The sequence below is a fragment of the Protopterus annectens genome, chromosome 9.part0 (assembly GCF_019279795.1).
Source record: "Protopterus annectens isolate FY-2018-M chromosome 9.part0, PAN1.0, whole genome shotgun sequence".
NCBI classification, from domain to species: Eukaryota; Metazoa; Chordata; order Ceratodontiformes; family Protopteridae; genus Protopterus; species Protopterus annectens.
Genome location: NC_056743.1, coordinates 1921883991 through 1921907053, shown reverse-complemented (window position 1 = coordinate 1921907053; position 23063 = coordinate 1921883991). Strand labels below are relative to the sequence as shown.

The 23063-nt window shown below is 40.4% G+C and overlaps 1 protein-coding gene across 1 annotated transcript in view; it reads right to left on the bottom strand.

The window, feature by feature from the left end:
• CACNA1A (calcium voltage-gated channel subunit alpha1 A) overlaps nt 1-23063 on the bottom strand; it is a 3713953-nt gene that overhangs the window by 68920 nt on the left and 3621970 nt on the right. The window lies entirely within an intron of this gene.

Sequence of the window (23063 nt, the reverse complement as noted above, 5' to 3'; positions counted from 1 at the left end):
ACAAATAAGCAATCTATATACTGCTAAAGTTAACTATAAAGCTGTGACAAAGGTCACTAACTAAGCACACAATACTAATTCTAAGAAAACGGATGACAGAAAGTCACTATTTAAACAAATTTTTAGTCAGACTTTGGATAGGCCTAAGAAAAAAATAAGGCCAACTATTAAGCTATGAAAAATGCACACAAGGGAAAGGGAAACTACAGATAAAGCTGTAAGATCTTAACTAACTATCTAACTATATTATGAAGAAATTAACAACAATATTTTGAAATATAATAATAGTAAGGTTTTTACTGGCCTGAGCTAGCGAGAACCTCTGATGTGTTGCAGCGGCAAACTAGATCTGAGGTAACTCTAGGTGCATCATGGGACAGGGACTTAGCCTCGAGCTATTTGAAAACCTCGAGCTTTGTAGTAGGCCGACTTGGAGCCAAGGGATTGGCTCCGAACCCATCAGTAATTCTGTATTAATCCCCCCCTCTGAAGTTTCACCTGAAGTTCTGAATTAGGGCCTGGCAGTCCATACTGCATAGGATTACTTTTTCAAGACATTTACCACAGTCAGGCATGTCTCTCTCAGCTTCACATAAACCTGTATGTAGTCTGCTGGATAGCCAAGTGCCTCTGGACATAACGCACCATGTTAAGGTGGATGGAATCTCCTGTAGCTAGAGAACACATATTAAGGTGGGGGGCTATAGTTGAAGAAAGCACTTTAAGGTGATGGGTATCCTCTGTAACTAGAGATGAATCAACAGTGAGGTTCCACAGGGCTGTGTCCTGGCCCTCCTGATGACTGGCATTTTCTACTTCTAAGTGAAAGCGTATGTCAAGGTACTGTGGATAGCAAAGTTTGCTAAGAACTACAAATTGGCTGCAGTTGTCACCCCCCCCTTTCCTCCAGGGGATACCAGAATACTCCAAGCAGAGCCTAGAGCAAAACAATGCATGGTGTGTCCATCATGGGCTTGCCGTAAGTGGCAAAAAATGCAGTTTAGTTACCTTTGAAAAAGATGGGATTTCTTCTTATCACCTTGCTAGTACCCCTCTTATAGCAGATAAAGTTATGTGATACTTAAATATTTATTGATAATAATAATCTCCTGTTTTGTAGCCATCGCTTAGCTGTGGTTAAGTGGTCTTTTTGCCTTGCTTGGCTTATATTTCGGTCCCATGCAGTCTTGGTCTTTCTGTAGTCTCCCCTTATTAAACTTTCCTTTGAATGCAGTTGGAGTGTACATTATATAGCACAATGACCAACTTAAAAGATCCCAAACGTCTGACCAGGAAGATTTCTGGGCTACACATTTTTACATTACCTCAAAAGACTTAAAAGCTCTGACCCTGCACTCTGTCATGTATAACCTCCTGTGAGGCAGTTCTTAACTTTTCAAGTACTAAAAGTACCTTCCCTTTTCACCCTGCTTCACTTATGCAGAACAAGTGGTCTAACACTTGTGCTAAAGACCTCAACCTCCACAGCAAGCACTGCAACACCTGCTATTCTGACAGATGCATAACTTGACACTTTCCCTGCTTTTGGAATAAACTCCCTCTACACATCAGACAAAGTAACACTCCTGTCTGGTTAAAAACTGGGCTTGTCGATTTGATTGGTGACTGTAAATCAGGCGTGGAAATAATCTTACCAGGGCTAAATTTCTGTACCAATGGGTGTTGTCAGTAAGCTTTGTATAAACCTATGTGAGAACCAAGTAAGCTTTGTACAAACCTATGTGAGAACCATGATATTTGAAAGCTTAAATTCGCTGTTTTCTTTTTTTATCTTTGTTCAACCTATGGGTTATCAGATCTGACTCTGATACAAGACAGGACATATCCCAAAGACTTCAGCCCCTGAGCTCTGCCTCCTGTACCAATGATACCTTGCTGTATTAGGATTACATCAGATCTCTCTTGCCACTTTCCTGGACAGAAGCTTGGTCTTGAGCTACCTTGGGATGTATCCTTTTTCGAGTGTTTTGGCTAAATCTTTTTCCCTTTTCTCTACCCTAGTGTTAGTAGTTGTTAGTAGTGTTTTTGGTGTAATTTTTTTGTCAGTATAGGGTTAGGTTTAGGTAGTGTTTTTCATTTGTGGGCTTTTCCCCACCTTGTGTGCATTAGGTTTTAATATTATTGTTGTTTTCTTGTGGTAGGAATAACGTGTGAGGCTTCGTAGTTTGTTGTAGTTTTTATAGCTAGTGTAGGTTAATGTGGAAAAGGGCTTTAAGAAATGTGTGGTGTGCGGCCACAAGCTCCTTTCCCAAGATGCACACAACTGGTGTGTTTATTCTCTTTGAGCTGCTCACATCTACTCAGTGTGCTATTTGTGAGAGCTTTGGCACTCAAGCCATAAATGAGAGGAGAGTGCCAAGTTAGTTCGCAAGGGTCTTTTGCCAGCTGGCGATACTTCCTCCTCTTCCGCTCTGACTGGTAGGGTCAACAAAGGAGATTGGAGTCATAAGGAAGGATCTAAGGACCCCAAACTTTAAAAAAAGAAGACTGAAAACAATCCTCTCTTTTTCTTGTCTCCTGATCAGAAGGTTCCAAGATCTTCTGTTCCTCTGCTGTCTTTGGCACTGCCATCAGATGTGACATCTGGGACCCTATGTCCCACAGTGCCAACTGTGGAGAAGGCATCATCCCCTACACTCATTTGTCTCAAGTTCTTTCCTGTCAAAAGGAGCTCCCTTGGACAAAACAATTTTGCTGTTTTCTCCCTCCACTCCAGAGGAGTCTTCTCTGGAGTCATCTCCTCCTCTGCCCTGGATATGAGCCTCTTTAGTTTGGTTCAGGTTTTTGGAGTTGTCAACTAGCAGACAAGCTTCCAAGCCTCTACCGGTGACTTCATTGGCTTGGTCATCCCGATCGGTCATGAGTTTAAGACCTGCTGACTTAGAGCAGTTGATGAAATCCTTCCTACAAGCCCAGATGCAGTACTTAGGACTGATCCATTTGGCTTCAGGCTCTTGACCCAAGGCTTCCATTCAATTAAGCTTGCTCCTTCCTCAGGCCCTATGGCTCTGAGATTATCAGAGCCTTTTCCCCCATTAAGGTCACATCAGATGGCTTGGCCAATTTCGGCTCCTATCCCTACATTAGTTTCTTTGACTCTGGTAGTTTTGGAGCAGAGTGGACCTTTAGGCCGACACTCTGAGAAGGGGTTTCCAGGTCAGGGTCAGTGCTTTAGGTTTCAGAGGGCTGTCCCTTCCACTTGGCACCTCTGCTCTTAATAGTTCAGCCCTGATAAGGGCAGACCAGAGTGGCTCCAGAGCCTGGTATAGCCATACGATCTTTGAAACCTTGATGGCTGTGGGGTGTCAGCTTCAGCCTCTGCCTTTCATATCATAGACAAGATGCTCTTCAGTCAGGGAATGGAGTGGTCGATGCCAACGAGTATCCTCCACCCTTCATTGTCTGTGCTTATTGACCTGCATCAGTCTGATCCAGGGCAGCCCACTCCTGCTGGTCTCCAATCTGCTCTGCACTTAAGGCCCCCCCTGCCTCTTTTGCAGTGCCCCCTGGCAAGGGGTGTTGCAAGAGGAATAAACACCTGGATTCTCCAGGGGAATAAGCTCCTGGTTTCTCCAGAGGACTCCCTCACTCAGGATACTGACCTCTATGAAGGAGAGGGGTCCCCTAAACTCCCCCCTATAAACTACCTGACTCACTTGACAAGACAGTAGCAGGACATTGTTGGAAGTGTCAAGTTTTAAGACGTAGCAGACCCTGGAGTCACAAAAGACTCTGGAGACTTGATTGTTCACTTTGCTGTCTGTTGCCAGCATGTCCATGCATCTTCTTTGTAATGCAGATGATGGCTCGTCCCAAACCACTGGCGCAAGCAGTGACATGCATTGCCATGCTTGGGTGAAATTTTGCGTGCATGGAAGTTGTCTGCAGAGCCAAGGCTTCCATTGAGCTTTCTCTGGGAGGCCCTTTCAGCAATCCTGATGGGTTGCTCAACTATTCAACTCTGGAGGCAGTTAGGAGTCATTTGAGTATGCACCCAGAAGCTTGAGAGGCCATCACCTTGAGTCATATCCAGACATTACACAGTTCTGTTTTTAGATACACTGAAGGTAAATCCCAAACATCTTCCAGACTTGTCACCCAGTTAGAGAGGGGATGCCGCTATCAAAATTCAAAAGCTATTAGTAAAGTGAGTCATCCAAGAGGTCCCAGCAGACCAAAACAGATCTGGGGTCTGTTCAGCCTTTTTTTGGTTCTGAAGAACAAGAACCTCAGGTCAGTTTTGGATCAAGCAGGCAACATTTCCGAATGGTCACAGTGAAGTCCCTTCTGTGTTTGTTAAGGAAAAATGACTGGATGCGATCGATTGACCTCAAAGGCGCCAACCACCATATAAAGACAGCAAAGCATTCCAGAAGGTTTCTATGTTTATGGCTGTGAGCCAATCATTGTCAGTTCAGGGCGCTGCCCTTTGACCTCATCACCACCCCCAGGTGTTCACCAAGTGCATGGCTTGGATTCCAGGTTTCCCCTTATCTGAACAATTGGTTTCTAACTACCTCTTTGAGAGGATTGGTAGTCATGACCAGGGAAACCTTACTCCAGCTGTGCTATTCCTTGGGGATTACAGTCAGTTGTCAAAAAAGTCCAGTCCTCATCCTGTTCATATGCTAGAATTCATTGGTTATCACTTGGACACAGTGTCTCAAATTGCAAAGCTTCCAGCTTCCAGGGTATCTACCATTTGTTGCCAAGCCATTTCTTTGCTGTCTTGTGTACCTTGTTCTCCAGCTCACAGGGCACATGGCAACTGCCATCTGCTTGGTTTCTCTGACGAGGTACCACGTTAGGGCTCTGCAGTGGACTGTTGCAATTGTCTTGCTTGACTCATCAGATGGAGTTTCTCATCCTGTTGACAAATGTGTGTTAAGATCAAATCAGATGGTGGTTGGAGTTTCTCTGCCTATCCACTGGGAGACCGTTTGTTCCAACCCCCCCCCCCCCATTAGATATGGTCATAATAGACTCATCTCTTGTAGGGTGGGGGGTGCATTTCAAAGGGAAGACTGTCCAAGGGACTTGGTCCAAGACTGTGGCCAGTCTTCACATCAGCATCTTGGAGATAAGAGCAGTCCTCCTTGTTGTGCAGACCTTTCAGGACTGCCTCTCCAAGGGGGTGATGTCAGTTCAGACAGACCATGTCTGTCATCTGGTGTCTGAACAAACAGGAAGGAAGTCACACTTCTCTCCATTACCGAGAAGCTATGAAGGTTTGGCAGTGGGCAATTTCGTCTCAGTGGTGTCTAGTTGCAACACATAGCCCAGGGGAATCCAACATTTTAGCAGACAGTATGAACATTCTTTTTCCTCATGAGTGGTCCCTGAATCTGAGGGTGGTGACTCAGATTTTTCAGCACTGAGCACTCTGTGCTGCAACCTGTTTACTTCCTCATCCAGCACAAGTGCAACAGCGAGGTACCCTCCTTGGATCCTGAATGCCATTCCGGATCTGTTTTCTCACCTGGCAGGCTTGGATCCACCTGACCTTCAGACACTTGGGTTAACTGCATGGTTTATCCAATTCTCCTGATGGCCAGAGATCCCAAGCTTTCACACAGTGGAGCATATTTTGTCCTCGTCTCAGAAGGTGTCTATTTGTAGAGTGTATCCTAGTAAGTGGAAGTGTTTCACAATTCTAAAGGTCTGGGCCTATGCTCAGTTTCTTTGGAGGTGATTCTGGACTTTCTTGCTGACTTGTTTCACACTGGATCCAGTTATTCTACTATTACGGTATTATTGCCAGCTATTTCCAACTTTCACATTGGCAGAGATATGTCCTTGGTGGCCCTGAAAATTTCAAAGACCTTTCTCACAGAAAAAATGTTGTTGTACCTTCCAGTCTGGGATCCTGTTCTCCCTTCGCTCTCACCTTTAATGCTCCAAGTACTTGCCGCATCTCCATTTGAGCCATCAGCTACAATTGACTTAGTTATTGTCTTGGAAAACCTTATTCTTAATGGCTGTTACTTCTACCAGTTGTGTGTCAGAACTGCAGGCCCTGTCATCAGTACCTCAGTATTTGTTTTTTCATAGAGATAGTGTCTGTCCATACAGATCCTACCTTTCTACTTAAGGTGGCAGTGGAGAACAGTCAAAATTGGGCCATTAACTTGCCAAGGTTTTTTTCTGAATTTTCCAATAAAGGAGACTATTTACTGCATTGTGTCGATGCCCATAGACAATTGAGGTTTTATTTGAACAGAACAAGTCTTTCAGAAAGTCTAAACAGTTATTTGTCTCTTTTTCAAAGGCCTTTTTGGGTAAGCTACTGTCAAAGATTACTCTGTCCAAATGGCTGACTGCATTTCATTTGGGTATAGCTTGAAAGGGAAGGCCTTGCAATTTTAACTGAAAGGTTGTTCTACTAGGAACTATGGATACCTCTAAAGATTTTTTTTTTTCTCCAGAGCTACTTTGGATGGTGACTGTGCTGCTGCCACTTGGTGGGTCCTCATACGTCTGGGTCCCCTACAAGTTGGATAATCAGGCTAGGTCTAGGGCATCTTTGGTCCCACCATATTGCGGAACATGTTTTCGTAGCCCCTCCCAAGGGTTTTATGTGGCTGGGGACTAGTAAGTTGAACCTAGACGGAAAAGACAACATTGAATACAAAAGTTATGTACTCACCATAATTATAGATCTGTGTTGTCTCTTTGCCTCATTCAGTCTTCCCTCCCACCTGCCTCTGCCATTTTTAGTTTGTATCTTGATCATGGGACAGCCAAGTCAGGCAGGCTCATGTTTCTCCTTTTTTGGATCCTTAGTGTTTTCTTTGGGATTAAGTGATGGAAGCTCTTGCAGGGATCTAAGGTAATCCTAGTAGAGTAAGGTATTATGGGTAGAGGAGGTGAAGCCTGAGTGCTGAAGTCTTTGGGATATGGCCAGTCTTGAAACAGATTAATTCACAGGTTGAACCAGATGGAAAGAGAATAGGCACTATTGTTATGATGAGGGCATAACTTTCATTTTTCTATGCTGGTTCATTATTCAACACCAGCTGAAGTTTCTGCATGTCAGTGACTTGTTTTGAATGGGCTGATTTTTGATTTAGATAGGCGGAGAAAGTAAATTTTAGTATTTGAAGGGAGGCCATCTTAAGGGAATGGAATCTGGTCAAAGTGCATACTGTTAGTCCTTGCACAACCAGTACCTCTGTGACTCTGTCATAGTTCATTCTGGTGTCAATTACTTGAGGTGTACCTCTCTGGCCTGTGTGAAGAGAGACATGATGGATCTCTCAGACTATGTATCCAAGGCAGCTATGAGCTTAGCATTGAGAAGCATTATACCTTCTCCAAGGATGATGTCACTATAAACAAATAACTGACTTTAGTAATTGGCTTAGTTTTTGGTGTCTTGCAAAGGGGTCCAATGTTTGCCAGCCTGGGAGGATATGATGGACAGACCACAGTGCTTTGCTAAGGATGGCCTGCAGCTGTTCCCTTTAGGGTTTTGATTATTGGCAAAGACATTTCCCATCTCCATAGTTCCTTTTTTAAGCAATGCCAACCTGATAAGCCTACCAGCATAATGAAGCAAGCAAAGGAAAAGATGGCGATGTTACTGATCAATGCTAGGAGCCTAAACAAGAAACTCCACTCCCTAGAAGCACTTCTTACCCTGGAGGACACTGACATCTGTATTTTCACTGAGATAGTGTTTAAAACAGCGGAGAGCACTCCAGATGTGCAAGGCTATAACTCATTCCACACATTTAGACCAGCTACTGTGTAGGAGTGGAAAGAAAAGGTGTGAGTGTATCAGTCTATGTCCAGAAGAGACACCCAACAAGGCTGGTAAAGATCCTGTACCATATATTACCTAGCTACAGAACTCCCTGTATAACACAAGAAAGCTACAGTGCCTATTTACAGTAACTAGAATCACTCTGTATTAAACCCAGTACTATTTTAGTAGATGATCTAAACTATCCAAATATCTGGGAAACCTATACTACCAATAGTCCACAAGTACAGGGATTCCTGGACTTTGACTAATTGCTCCAGGGTATTTATATTGACAGTGTACCCACTAGGTGGAATTACCACTTGGATCTTGTCCTTACTAATATGGGAGCATCTTGCACCATTCCTTGCATATCTTCATCACTTATTAGGTCAGACCATAAAGCAGTCTCCTTCAAAATAAAACTGAAACCAGATTTCCTTTCCACCCAAGGTACCTTTTAGAAGTATCTTTAAAATGAGTCACCTACTAAGTGTTACATTGACAAGCTTTAAATCCCCACCAAGTCCAGTTAACTCTACTGAATACACAGAAACATACATCACCACACTAGACCAGCATGTAAACAGCTGCACAGATGCAGCTATACCCCATAGGAACAAGTGCAGGGCAAACCCACATGGTGGAACCATATTATCAAGAAGCTTTGCAATAAAAGGAAAAGAGAAAAATGTTGACAAAAGTACGAAGAGTAATTCCCAGAGTGTTAGACCTCCATCACTGAAGTAAACAACTCAGGAGCTTAATAAAAATCCACCAAACCCAAGTTTGAGGATAAAATAGCTAACCAACCCAAAGACAGTCACAAGGCGTTTTTAGGTATGTTTGTCATCTCAAAGGCACAATGCAGCAATATTCTGAGTGGATTGTAAACAATGTTACTTTACACTGAGGCTGAAGATGTAGCAAACCTATTTAGCTGATAAATTTAGCTCCAACTTTGCTCCTTTCTTCCCTCATTCTGTCCCTCAAAATAAACCAGAAACTGACTCGCCTCCATCTGTGGCACAAGACCGGATGCATCTTAAATAGCATGACGCACAATGTAGCCACATCCCTAACAACACTGTTCAATCTTAGCCTCCTTACAGGTTTTGTACCAAGAGAATGGAGAACAGATGGTCATTCCCCTGCCTAAGGGAAGGTTTTCCACAGACCAAGGCAATTACAAACCCATAATTCTGACCACCCTTGTATGAAAAGCCATGGAAAGACTTGACATGGAACTAATCAACCAGGGCATAGGGAACCTCCAAACACTGGACCATCTCAACTTGGATTCATCAAGGGCAGATCATGCTTAGTCAACCTGGTGGATTCTTTGTAAAGATCACCAAAGCAATGGATGAAGCCAAAATGGTACACACTGCATACCTCGAGCTGGCTGAAGCTTTAAAAAAAAATACCTTTATGGAATCATCATGTGTGACATGGGCAAACTTACATTCATATAAAAGAAAACCAAGCATATTAACATGTTCACAGTTACAAACATTATACATCACATGTATTCTTTTGTACAATATAATTGCTCCAACATTAAATAAGTTGATGAATACCTACCTTCCTTTAAACCTCATTCTACCTCCAAAATATTTTTTTTGCATTTATTATTCCCATAATTTTCATTTTTACTGTGTAGTTTCTTCCTGCCCTTTTTCTAAAGATCCCACTTCCATTTTTGTTATGTCTGTTACAATATTCACTACTACATTTGGGTTGGTTTAGATTTTGATTTCCATTTTCTAGTAATGATTTTTTTGGCAGCCACCAGAATTACACTTATCAAGGCATTACTATGTCTAGGCAATTCAGATATTGTATCCCAGGTCAAAAAAATCATTTCCTTAGTTACATCCATTTGCTAGCCCAATATTTCTGACGGAGTACTCAAAGGGATTTTTGAAGTCTGCCAACTCATTACTCTCCCAAACATATGTTCCCAGTTAACTGTTTCTTCCACATTAAACCTCCAACATTTGCATCTACCTGAGGAAAAATTATTTTGGAGTCTGGTTGGGGTATAAAAATACCTATGCAAACACTTCCAACCAAAAGTCTTAAATCTTCTAGACTTTCTTGCATATTTGTAATGTTATAATGTTCTCCTATTGTGAATTGCTTATCCAGTCTTTTCTTAATATTTTCTAACCTCATTTGATTGATTCCTATAATCATTGTGTAGTATTTTGTATGCCTAATAGTTATCCCTTTTTAACAGCATCTTCTGTTCCAGAGTCAACTAAAAATTCTACCAATGCAGGTCTTTCACTTAAGATTCCCCTATCACTTTCTCTTTGCCTGTACTTTATCAATCCCTGATAGGGAAGACAGTCTGTAGTCTGCAGTCCAAATGTATTCTTGGCTTCTTTCCAGTCTATTACTTTTCCTCTCTATTTAGTTTGTTCCAAACACCCCTTTTCCTTTGCCAGTTTTCTCCAGTAAATCCCCGCGCCCTTTTGCCTATTTTCTGTATTCCTATCTGCAGTCATATCTATCGGCAAAATCTTTCTCTATTCTCATGTCACTTTACTTCTTAGAATACTTTCTGCTGATTTATGAATATAATATTCTGTATGGCTGCTGTTATTCTCCTTAAGGATCTGCATTCAATATCCCACTCTCTCCTTATTTCTTGAAGCCCCTTGCTTCATCATCATCATCATCATCCCTTTCCACTTTAAATTATAGCTTTCTGCTTGTATTAAATATATGAGCTTTAATTGTGTAGCTCTGAAAATGTTCCTTCAAATCAGACAATCCAACCACCTTTTTATTGGAAGGATCAACTTATCCTACTTTACTCTTGCTCTCTTCCCCTTCCAGATAAAAAAAAAATCAACTCTTTATTAATTGCTGTCCACAACTTCTCCTGTGGCTGATTAATATATGCCTGACCTGACTATATAACTATAGGGACTAAAAACATTTTTTACTGTTTGTATCTTGCTATGCATATTCATAGACAAGAGATTCCAGTTGACCTGGGCAGAGCTTTTGACACAATTCCCCACTCAGACATAGCAGAAAAGCTAAATATACTGGGAATAAATAACCCCCTTTGTCAACCACCGGATTGCCAGCTGACTCATAGATAGGATGCATATAATCAAAATAGCGGCAGTTACCTCCACAAAGAGACCAGTCACCAGTGGAGTCCCCAAGGTTCTGTGCTGGGACCTCTCCTGTTTGGCATCTACTTTTCTGAACTAAAAGCCAATACCAAAGGGCTCTGGCTGACTATGTTTGCAGATGACTGCAAGCTAGAAACAGTCATTGAATCCCCAAATGACTTAGCAATCCTGCAGAAAGGTTTGTTCCAAAAATAACTGGTGCCAAAACCATGGACTGAAAATAAATGCCAAAAACTGTATTATTGTATCCCTTGGGAAGTTGACTACCCCAGGAAACCACCACATTGACAATATGAGCCTTAAAGCTGATCCAGTTGTTCAGGAGTTTAGAACTTGTGTGGACATTGACTTCACTTTTGACCAACATGTGTCCATGGTTGTGAGAAAGTCCTTCTGTATTGAACAACTTATTAACAAAGTGATTGTGTCTAGATCTAGGGGTGGTGTTGTCCCCCTTTACTCTGCTGTCATTAGGCCAGTCATTATATATAATGTCCCCTTTGGTATGTATCTCAACAGATGGATGCAACAACTGGAATGTCTACAGAGGTACCTTACTAAAAGGATGCAAGGCCTAAACAACATGTCCTACATAGACCGACTAGTAAGTCCTGTAACTGTACTTGGTATCCTACAGACTACTAAGAGACGACCTGTGTCTGACATACAAGGCATCCTCCGACCCAGTACTGATGGATTTACTGCATATCAAGTGAGTCAAATGGCATCAGAAATACTTTGTCTTCAGATCTAAACCTTTTCTGCAACATCAACAAAACTTTTTGGAGAGACTGGTACATCTAACAGAGGAAACTGCTGCTCTGGGACAGTCCCCTCATCCACATAAAACAAAGTTCATCCCTGTTTATACTCAAATGCAACTTAGATCTATGGATGAGGATACAAGAAACCTAACCCCAGGACGTCACCTTGTACTACTAATGGACAGAGGCAGCTCCTAATTGCTTTATCTCATGCATGGGTGTCCTCGAATTATCTATGGTATGATCCCACTTATTCTCATTAGGATCGATATATAATTGATGATGGGAAGGGTAAGGTCAGTTTATAGCCAAATGGGATAGGTTATTTCAACCACAAAAAGGGAAATTGACTAGGGCTTAAAATGTCTCACAAGGGCAGCTAGCCTAGTACATACCCATGAACCACGAACCCATGAAGTATTCCTCTGTATAATTATTTATACATAAAACCTTCATGTAATCATTCATTTAAAATCTTTAAAAATATATTTTTGCCACTCCCTTAAGTTTTTATAATTGTCATAGCCTGTTCCATCTGGTCCTGCTGCTGACTCTATATTTACTTGTTGTAATACTTTATTTAGCTCATATAAACAAATCTCCTTTTCCAACTCCTTATTCTCTTTTTCTATTAACTTTTTTTTTTACTTTCCATGTTATTTTCAACACCTTTTTACCTTTAAAACTTTCTTGTTCATATTGTACTACACTAATTATGATATTTTCCTGAGTTCTTTCTATTTCTCATTTTACAGTTACGCAGTGGTGAAGCAGTAGTGTTGTCACCTCACAGCAAGAGGTTTTCCAGTTTGATTGTTGGCTGGAGTGCCTTCTGTGCAGAGTCTGCATGTCCTCCCTGCATTTGTGTGGGTTTTCTCCAGATACTCCAGTTTCCTCCCAGATTACAAAGACATGCGTTTGCAGCATTTCTCCCTGGGCCTCCACTGAAAACTGTCTTTGTTCCAAGCCAGACTTTCCCGTTAAACAAATGTTAAATCATCATCAGCCCCCCCCCCCCTTTTCCCATTTTTCTACATGGAGTCAGGGTATTGTGTTAACTGTTGCCAGCTCTCTCGATTCAGTGCCACACTCCTGCCTTCTTCAACACTCATGCCTGACTGTCGAAGATCTTTCACACAATCCATCCACCAAGGCCTCACTTCCTCTTACCTTCTTCCTGTCTGTCCCAAATCTTCCTCACCAGATTGTCTTCTGCTTTTCTACACATGTGCCTAAACCACCGTAGTCTGTTCTCTTTGATCTTTTCTGCAATTGGAGCTACTTTGGCTTCTGCTCTTATGTCCTCATTTCTTCATTTGTCCCACAGTGTGCATCCTATCACCCCTCTCAGGCACTTCATTTCCATCACCTCTAGCTTCTTCAGCTCTTTTGCCTTTACTGCCCAGGTTTCTGTACTATACAGTAGTACTGGTCGCACCACCACTGTCTTGTACACCTTACTTTTCAGCTTCTTTGGCATTCTTCTGTCATAGACTACACGTGAAACTGTAGGTCAGTTAGCATATATTTTTTTTATTTCTCTCATTACACTACCATCTTCATTTACTAATCTGCTTGAGTAAATTGATACTTCCTCTCTTTTTTCTTGTAAAAATATCTTTGCTTATATAACAATTCTTGTATTTTTCTTGACTTCTTTCATATAACTCTTTTTCTTTGTCAAAGTACTTTCTATCATTATGTTCTAAATCTTCCATTGCATCATTATATGTTCTTTTATATCTTTCTTTCTCTACTTTTCTCACATCATACTGCCACTGTAAAAAAACATTGTTATATTTTTCCTTAAACATCATCCACCATTCAGACCAGTTTTTTATAAATGTTCTCACAGTAATATGATCTTTCCACAACAGTATTACTAATCTCTTTTCTTCTTCATTCCAAGCATTCTCATTTATCCTTTTTATTCCTTTGCCTATTTTTATATATTCTTTATTTTCCTTTTTCTCTAGCCATATTACAAGATGATCAGAAATCCTGTTTAAACTACTTTTCCTTCTCCTATAACTAAACCTTCTGATATAACCTTCTGATACTATAAAATAATCTATTTCAGTTCTATGCATACCCCTTTAGTAAGGCCATGAATTTTTGTCCCAAAGTTGTAACTTGCCACATCTTATAACTTCTAAAAATGTTATGTCATTTTCTTTCTTTTTACACTTGCCTCTTAAATCACAAAGTCTCCTGTTCTTACAGTATTCATATTTATCACTACATAGCCTAAAATCTGATGAAATGAGCTTTTCCTTTCTTTACAATTAATATAAGCATATAATGCTATAATTATATATACTTGTTCTTTCCATGTTAAATCTATAATGGTCAATCTTCACATTTTTGCTAAAGTTACAACTAATATCTTTACTGTATTTCTACGGAATACGGTTATTCTAGAACATCTCTCATTTCCAAAATTCCGGATTATCTTTCCTCCCCATAGTTTCTCTGTTTTGTAATCCTTCTTCATTTGTTAAATATAATTGCATCTACATCACATATATTACACCACTGCAAAATTCCTATTCTTCTTACTATATTCTTAATGTTCACATTTACAGAAAGCACATTAAAATTTTCATTTTCCCTTTTCCTTAGATTTATAGTTTCATAAACTCATAGCTAATTACTAAGGTAGCTGCCTTAATGACCCATTCTAAGCCTAGCCAATTTTCCTCCCAAAGCGTCTATGAGTCAAACACCTTAAGCCTTATACCAACCCCCAACCATTAGCTGTACATAATTTTTTCATCCACTTCCTTTCTTTTTCCTCTTTTGTGCTTGTCCCTTTAGATTTTACTTTTCTTTCACCCTTTTACCAACATAATTTTTTTTACTATCTTCCAATTTGTCTTCTTCATCACTTATTTCAGCACCATCTCCTATGTCCTCTTTGTTACTGTTTTTTTCTAATGTAAATTTTCTTTTGTTTCTACTACTTCTAAAGTTTCTTCTCTTTGTTTATTTTCTTCTCTTTCTTTTTACTTAGTCTTATTTTAATTTTTACAATGTATCCATAAATATGCAATTTTGTTACATTTATAAGATTGCAATTCAGATTTTTTGCATCATGTTCTATTTCTCCACAAATATAAAGTTTTCTTTTATCACAGTTACTATTCATATGTCCTTCTCTTCCACAAAAAACGTTTTGGGTTGTACCCAGTGTTTTACGACACCCCTGTTCCCCTCCACATTTATCATGCTTGGTATATGCATAATTTTTTCTCTTTCAATTTTAACTGCCAGTCCATAACCCCTTTTTATCATAAACTTTTCTCATGCCATGTTCTTTACATAAAGTTTTCAAATGTCCTTTCAAAGTCTCTCTTTCCACCTCTGTTAGAAATTGTATGTGATTTTTTTGTTTCCTTGTAAAATGTTATTATCACATAAAGATTCATTGAGTTACAGTCTTTCTTTTTTCATATTCTCCAAGAAAAATTTCCATTGTAAAGCAATCTCAAATATGTCACAAAATGTCTCTTTGCTAGTAAGAATAAATGATCTTACCTCATGTGCTGTCACACACAAAGGAGCTATTAAAATGTCCCACACTTTATACCTGTCCATTTCTTTGCCTTTTTTTATTTTGAATCCTTACCACATACCTCCATTTTTCATTTTCTTCTGCTTTTTTCTTTTTTACTACACCCATTCTGCCTTCCTTTACTTTCTGTAATTATGCATCCATCATTTGTCAACTCATTTCCATCAAACAGATTTCTTTGAAGCACCTCCTCAAAATCCTGTATGCTTTCTTTGGTCCCAATACTGGCTTTCTTCTTCATTTCTCTCATCACTCTGTTATCTCCTTCTCTCTTAGGAGCATAGGATCCTAATATGTTACTAGGCTAATGACCCCAAGGTCCTTACAAGCCAAGCCAAGTTCAACCTGTGTTCCCAAGGGTGTCTGATTCAAGCAGACATTAAAATCAGCACCTACTGCCCCTGTCCAAGAGGGACACAGGTGGAATCCCTGGGGTGAATTTCCAGTTACCCATCCAATCGTCCAAATTATGCTTAAATGGGGCCAACAAGGGCTTTGTTTAACATGAATAGGAAGCTTGATTCAAAGGTGGGGCAACCTCTGTAAGACAAATCTGTCTCTTCAGCAAGTCTGTTGATGGCACATACTAGCGACTGACCTGTGTGCCATTTGACTTGCGAATGTGAAGCATTTCCATTAAACCTGTATCAGAGACTGCACTATATGCAAAGCACAGGTCGCCTCTGAGCAGTCTGTATGACATAGAGTAAAGTGACAATGATTTCAGTATAGCCACATAAGACATATCTTAAAAACCCTGAATTTTCTTTGTAAGGAACCTTTTCTAGTCTCTTGAATTACTGCAAGTCTTTAGAAAGGAACATATGCTTCCCTGTTTCTCTGGGCTGCTTCTGTGCCTGAAATGGAAACAGGAAGTGTGCATGCAAAATGGGTCCAACTCACAACAATGACAAGTAGGGGAAGTTGCCCATTACCCTTGACAAATTTCCCTAGAGTTATAAATATCACCTTGGGTCTCCTTTAAAAAGAGACTACTAGCCTACTGTGACTAACCCAGTAAACAAAAGATAAATAATAAAATGAATTCTGACTCAGAACCTGAGGGAGAATACATTTGGGAAGAATAATCTAGAGCTTCAGAATCAGATTCTCAAGACAAAACTTCATTAGAAGAAGTGCTCTTTCTTGTAGAAGAAGACAACTGAAAGTGAAGAGATTTCAAAGGCAACAGGGTTTTAAAAAGTTCCTGACAAAACATATACCATTCTTGTTGAGGTCTATAGGAGCAGGGTAGCAGAAGGGGAGATATGTCTAGTTTTTTTCTCCTCTTTGTGGAATCCAAAGAAATAATATGTGACAGAGTGACCCCGAACATACCTAGATAAGGGTGCTTAGGATGTTCTCATGGACTAAAATCTGTGGAACACCTCCATACCTCTCTAATATGACCAGCCTTGGCTGTCCCTTCTTGGCTTTGTTGGCTGATCAGTCAGACAGAACATGCTAGCTGCCAGTGCCTTATAAACCTTGAAAGGGGTCTGGACAGCAGGAACAGACCCAGAAGTCGAGTTGAGGCTTATTATTAGCCTTAACAGAGATGTCCAACTCCAACCTGAAGAAACATGTGGAAAGATTAAAATAAAATAAATGTCTTCTTTTTGTTTTTTTTTTACCTTTTTCTGGGCTATGGAATGACATCAAAGGAAGGGGATCATGACTACATACTAACACATGTGAGAGCCTGTAAGCATTTATTTTCTAAATAAATTTTAAGACATGGCAAACATATTCTTAGGGCCTTAGGCAGAAAGGCTTGACATATAGAACAGTATTTAGTATTATGGTCAGGTCCAAGAAAAAAAGGAAACTTAGTATACTTATTTATTTATTTATTTATTTATTTATTTATTTATTTATTTATTTATTTATTACATTTTGAAGACTGGGGTAGTCCACTGGGCCTGGAAGAGCCAGTATTCAGTGGAAGCCCAGGAAGAAAAACTCTACAGGATATAGACAATTAAATAGTTAGAAGCCGAGATAATAAGAAGCTGAAATCCCTCATAAAATCCTCCAAAACTAGTTATGAAATCAAAATCGCCACTATTTCTAAAGGCAACCACAAAGCATTCTATAGCTATGTCAAGAATCTCAATGGCAACACTCAGATCTGCTCTGAGTTACAGCACAATGGCACTAAATATAGAGAACCAACTGATACTGGCAAAATCCTGGCAGATAGGTTCAGTGCTAACTTTACCCCCCTCTCACCCTGTAAAGGGCCCATCTCTATACCGGAAGAATGCAAAGTTCCTGTAATTACGGCTGAACAGTTAAAAACCACACTCTCCAAAGCCAAGAACACTGCATCCATGGGATATGACAACATCCCAGGCTGCGTTCTACATGAACTGCAGAATGAACTTGCATCTCACCTAAGTACCATGTTCAGTCATAGCCTCATCTCAGGGTTTGTGCCCACTGAATGGTGCACAGCGACGATTATCCACTCCACAAAGGGGGATCCACCATGGACCCCGGGAATTACCACCCATTAGCCTGATGAGCCTGGTCTGCAAGGACAAGGAATGTATCATCATGGAACTTATAAACAAAGACACTGGTAATCTCCAAACTCTGGACCCCACCCAGTTCGGGTTTGTAAAAGGCAGATCATGTCTCCTAAACCTGATAGAATTCTTTGAAGCAGTCACCAAAGCCGTAGATGAGGGTAAGGTGGTTCACACAGCCTATCTAGATCTCGCCAATGCTTTTGACACCATCCCCCATTCTGGAATCATAGATAAACTCACTAAACTAGGTATAAATCCTTATGTCACAAGATGGGTTGCCAACTGGCTCACTGACAGAACCCACACTGTGAAAGTAGCAGACTCCAAATCCGACTTCAGAGCAGTGACAAGTGGAGTACCTCAGGGTTCCTCTCCTGTTTGGCATCTACTTCTAAGAAGTACAGGCGAACACAGAAGGTCTTTGGCTAATGAAGTTTGCAGATGATTGCAAATTAGGAGCCATAATCGAACTCCTAATGATGTGGACATCCTACAAAAGTGCCTCATTGAGACAGATACCTGGTGTCAAAGCCATGGCCTCAAGCTCAATGCCAAAAATTGCATTGTCATCCCTTTTGGTAAAAACTCTGTACCCATGAACTACCACATAGGCAGTAGTTTACTTAACACTGAAAGTGTGATAAGAGACCTTGGGACATAGGTGAACAGTAGTCTCTCCTTTGATAATCACATCGCCACAGTAGTCAGGAAATCCGTCTACGTGACACACCTCATCACAAAAGGTTTCTCATCCAGGAAGAAAGTGGTAATTGTTCCCCTTTACTCATCACTCATTAGACCCATTATAGAGTACAATGCCCCTTTTGGTATGTACCTCACAAGACATCAACAACAACTGGAAAGGCCGCAGAAATACCTCACAAAGAGGATTACCGGCCTCAAACATATGCCCTATGCAGACCATCTAAAAAAACTCCAACTTTACTCCGTCACATATCGCCTACTCAGAGGTGATCTCTGCCTAACATACAAAGCTATGTCAAACCCAGAGCTGTTGGACATGCTCCATTTAAAGAAATCCCAATCCTTCTGAGCTACACGCTCTAGGGACCTAAACCTTGTCACCACAATAAATAGAACATGCTGGAGGGATAGTTTCCTGTCCCAGAGACTTCATACTCTGGAAAACACTACCTATCTGTATCAAACAAAACTTCTCATTAGTAAAAAATCTTGATGACTGGATGGGAAATAGGAAATTCACCCCGGGGATCACGTCTGTGGCTCTGCTCGACAGGGGCACAGGAAAATAATTTTCTTGGGTGGTGAAAGCCAGGGTACCTTTCTGGCTAGGCTTATATAGGCCCTAGGGCCAACAGCCTAGTACCTACCTATGAACCTATGAACAAAGTAATAAAATAGTGGAACAGTGAAACATACAGAGATAATATACAATTTGTTAAAAAAGACATGCCATTTCTAATCCTAGGTAATGATTTACAAAAGTGAGATTCTAAGCATATTAAAAGTATAGGCATATACATATCTTTATAAGGGATAAGTGGACCATTAACACATTTCTCTGTGTTGGATAAAATGAAAATATCAATTTCTTTATAGTAAATCTGAAAAAAAGAGGAAGGATCCACAATGGGGTCCTTAAAGAAACCAAGAAGAAACTTCACATCACACCCTCCATACTGTGAAGTTTCATCATGGTTTGTTTTGGACCCAGTATAGCTTGCATACTGTTTTTTTCTGAGACTTCGAAGGATACCATGGATATCTCTTTTTGTCAATGGGGTACTTAATTATCAATTATTTTATAGAAAAATCTCAAGAAAAGAGGAAGGGTGTTCAGTTGGGTGCTCAGCTATCTTTAGTGAAGGTAACTGAATCCTTTCATATGGCTGTCAGACCAAGTTTCAGATGGAGAAGAAAGTTGTGATGATTTTTGCACTCATGCATCCCTTAAGTATCAGCACATTGTGTCAAGTACAGGTAAAAGGTCAGACTTATGGCATGAGAGGAAGGTGCACCTAAGCTTTTGTAATGTTTCCTTAGCAGAATACATCCCATCAGTTAGCATTACTGCAACAGTGATCTAATGATGAATATTTATAGGGTTCTGCAGCATATTTATGTCAGCTGCACATCCCATCATGTTCAACAGCAGTAAGTACTAGGACTGCAATCACAGATTGAAAATGTCAAACAGTGGTTTAAGTTATACTATTTTCTCCATGTTCACTTTTAATTCCCAAATGTGACCCATTCTGTAGGTAACAGTCTCATTACATATCAGTTGACAAACTCTGTACAGATTTTGTAATGACAGAGATCATAAATAAACTCTGTACAAAAGCTGTACAAAAAAAAGATATGTACTTACCATAATGTTCCATCTGTGTTGCCCATTTTCATTCTTCCTCAATTATTGGGTTCAAATCCAATCCTCGGAGCCAACTCGGCTGTTACTTTAGTATGTGGCCACTAAAAAGCTCTTGAGCTCCGCCCTTACCCATAATGCAACAACTCCTAACATACTTTAGATCTTGTTCGCTGGTTTACATAAAGTAGGAAGTACTAATATAATATTTCTAACAGAAGAAACCATACCTGAACCTCAAGATGAGAGACAGTGGTGTTCTCATAAGCCCTCGTTCTTCTAGAACTCAACTGTGAGAAAGGTTGGTGGTTTGTGGGTGGTAAGCTGAGGAAGAATGAAAATGGACAACACAGATGGAACGTTATGGTAAGTAAGTAACTTCTTTATGCGATGTTGCCAATTTTTGTTCTATCCTCAACTGTTGGGACTGAGTTCCCAGCTACCTAAAATCCCAGGTGGCCTCAAGTAAGGATATTCCTGAGCACAGTTGAGCCAAAGGCTGCTCTTCCCCTCAAGACCAGATCCAGTTTGTAATGAGTAATAGCGGTATGAATATTAGCCCAAGTTGCAGCCACACATATGTCATCCATGAAAGCCCCAGAGAGAGAAAAATACTGAAGAAGTTGCCATAGACCTAGATGAATGGGCTCTTAAAGGTTTTGGTAAGGATAGACTCAATTTGTTGTAGACAAATGATATGTAGTCTGTCAGCCACCTGGCTGAAGTTACTTTTGCAACTGATTCGTCCAATTTAGACAGCAAAGGAGACAAGCAATTGATCTGTCTTCCTAATTTCATTTTCTCTGTGCAAGTAAAAATGTTATTGTCTGTGTACATCCAATAAATGCAACATTATACTCACCTTTGTTTACAAATTTAGGAAAGAAGACTGGCAGATTAATGGACTGATTGATGTTGGATTCTGACACCACTTAGGATGGAAGGAAGTGTTGTTACGTAATGCTACACTATCCGTATGAAAAATCAAGTATGGAGCTTTAGAGGACAATGCTTGAAGCTCTGAAATTATTCTAGCGGAGGTAATGGCCACTAGAAAAATAGTCTTCCAGGTAAGGAATTTAAGATCACATTTTGCTGCTGGTTCAAAGAAGGAATGAATTAAGGCCTGAAGTACCAAAGTTAAATCCCGTGGTGGAGTAGGATCTTTATAGGGAGATCTGCGTAGGAGAGTGCCTCTCATAAAAGCCTTACAAAATTTAGGTGAAGCCAAGGAAGAATTCTCAAGTCCAATGTGAAAGTTAGATATTGCTGCTAAGTGAACTCTAATTGTTGAGGAGCTAGCTCACTCAGTAAAAATCATTGCCAAAACTTCAAGAGCACTTTGTACAAGCGTGAGTAGGGGTCAATGTGCTTCTGATGTGCCCAAAAAACAAATCTTTTCCATTTACTTCTGTAAAATTTTCTTGTAGAAGACTTATGGGAAGATAAAAGTATATGATATATGATATATGATATATATATATATATATATATATAAATATATATAAAACCCGATACCATATTAATGGGTGACTGTAATTACCCCACTATTAACTGGGAATCCTATAAGACACCAAACGCACAGGCTCAGAGATTCCTGGATTTTGTAAACACAAATTCCCTGGACCAGATAGTCAATACACCAACCAGGGGTGCAACCATACTGGAGCTGGTCCTCACTAATATGGGAGACTACTGCACATCCCCTACTGTAATGCCTTCCCTTGTAAGGTCAGACCACAAAATGGTCTCCTTTGAAGTAAAAATAAAACCTGGACCCCCAGCTAAACCTGGAATATTCAGGAACTATTCTAAGGCTAACCTCTTGCTGTTACGTGAGAACCTGGAAAACATTTCAAGCCCACATAAACTTTGAAAACACTGCTGCCTATGCAGAACTATTCACAGAAACCCTGTACAAGCATGTTAATAGCTGCATAGAGGCAGCTGTACCCACCAGGAAGAAGTACAGAACTAACTAATAAAACAAGCCACCCTGGTGGAATCACAAAATCAGTAGTCTGTATAACAGGAGGAAGAAAAGCATGGCAAAAATTAGGAGGTACAGCACCTGGCAGGATAAAAGCACTCTCATCAAACTACTAAATAAACAACTCAGTGGACAAATAAAGTCTACCAAAGCCAAATTTGAGATAAGTTTGGCCTCTCAGGCCAAGGACAACCACAAAGCATTTTATAGCTATGTCCACAACCTCAAAGGCAATACACAACGGTGTGCAGAGCTCATTGTAAACAGAGCTACCTATAGTGAGCCAGAATATATAGCAAACCTCCTGGTTGATAAATTTAGCTCCATCTTTACTCTTCTCTCCCCCTCAACCTCAAATATAACTACCCTACTATCACTAGGGAACAGGTCCTTAATGCTCTCTCTAAGACCAAGAACACTGCATCAATGGGCCCAGATAATATCCCAGGATGCCTTCTAAATAGCATGAAACATGACCTATCAGGGCCTCTGGAATTACTATTTAACTGTTGCCTCCAAACAGGCTTCATGCCTCATGAAAAGAGAAGGGCAACAGTCATCCCTATGCACAAAGGTGAGCCATCTACAGACCCTGGAAACTACAGACCCAATAGTCTCACTAGTCTTATATGTAAAGCCATGGAACTAATTACAATGGAGATCATCAACAGAGATATAGTAAACCTCCAGACACTGGACCCATCCCAGTTTGATTTCCTCAGGGACTGATCATGCCTACTCAACTTAGTGGACTTCTTTGAGAAGGTCACCAAAGCAATGGATGAGCTGAAGATCGTTCACCCTACCTACCTTGACATGGCCAAGGCATTTGACACAATACCCCACTCAGGTATTGTTGACAAACTCAAGAGGTTAAGTACAAACCCATATGTCACCCAGTGGATAGCCAACTGGCTCACAGACAGGATCC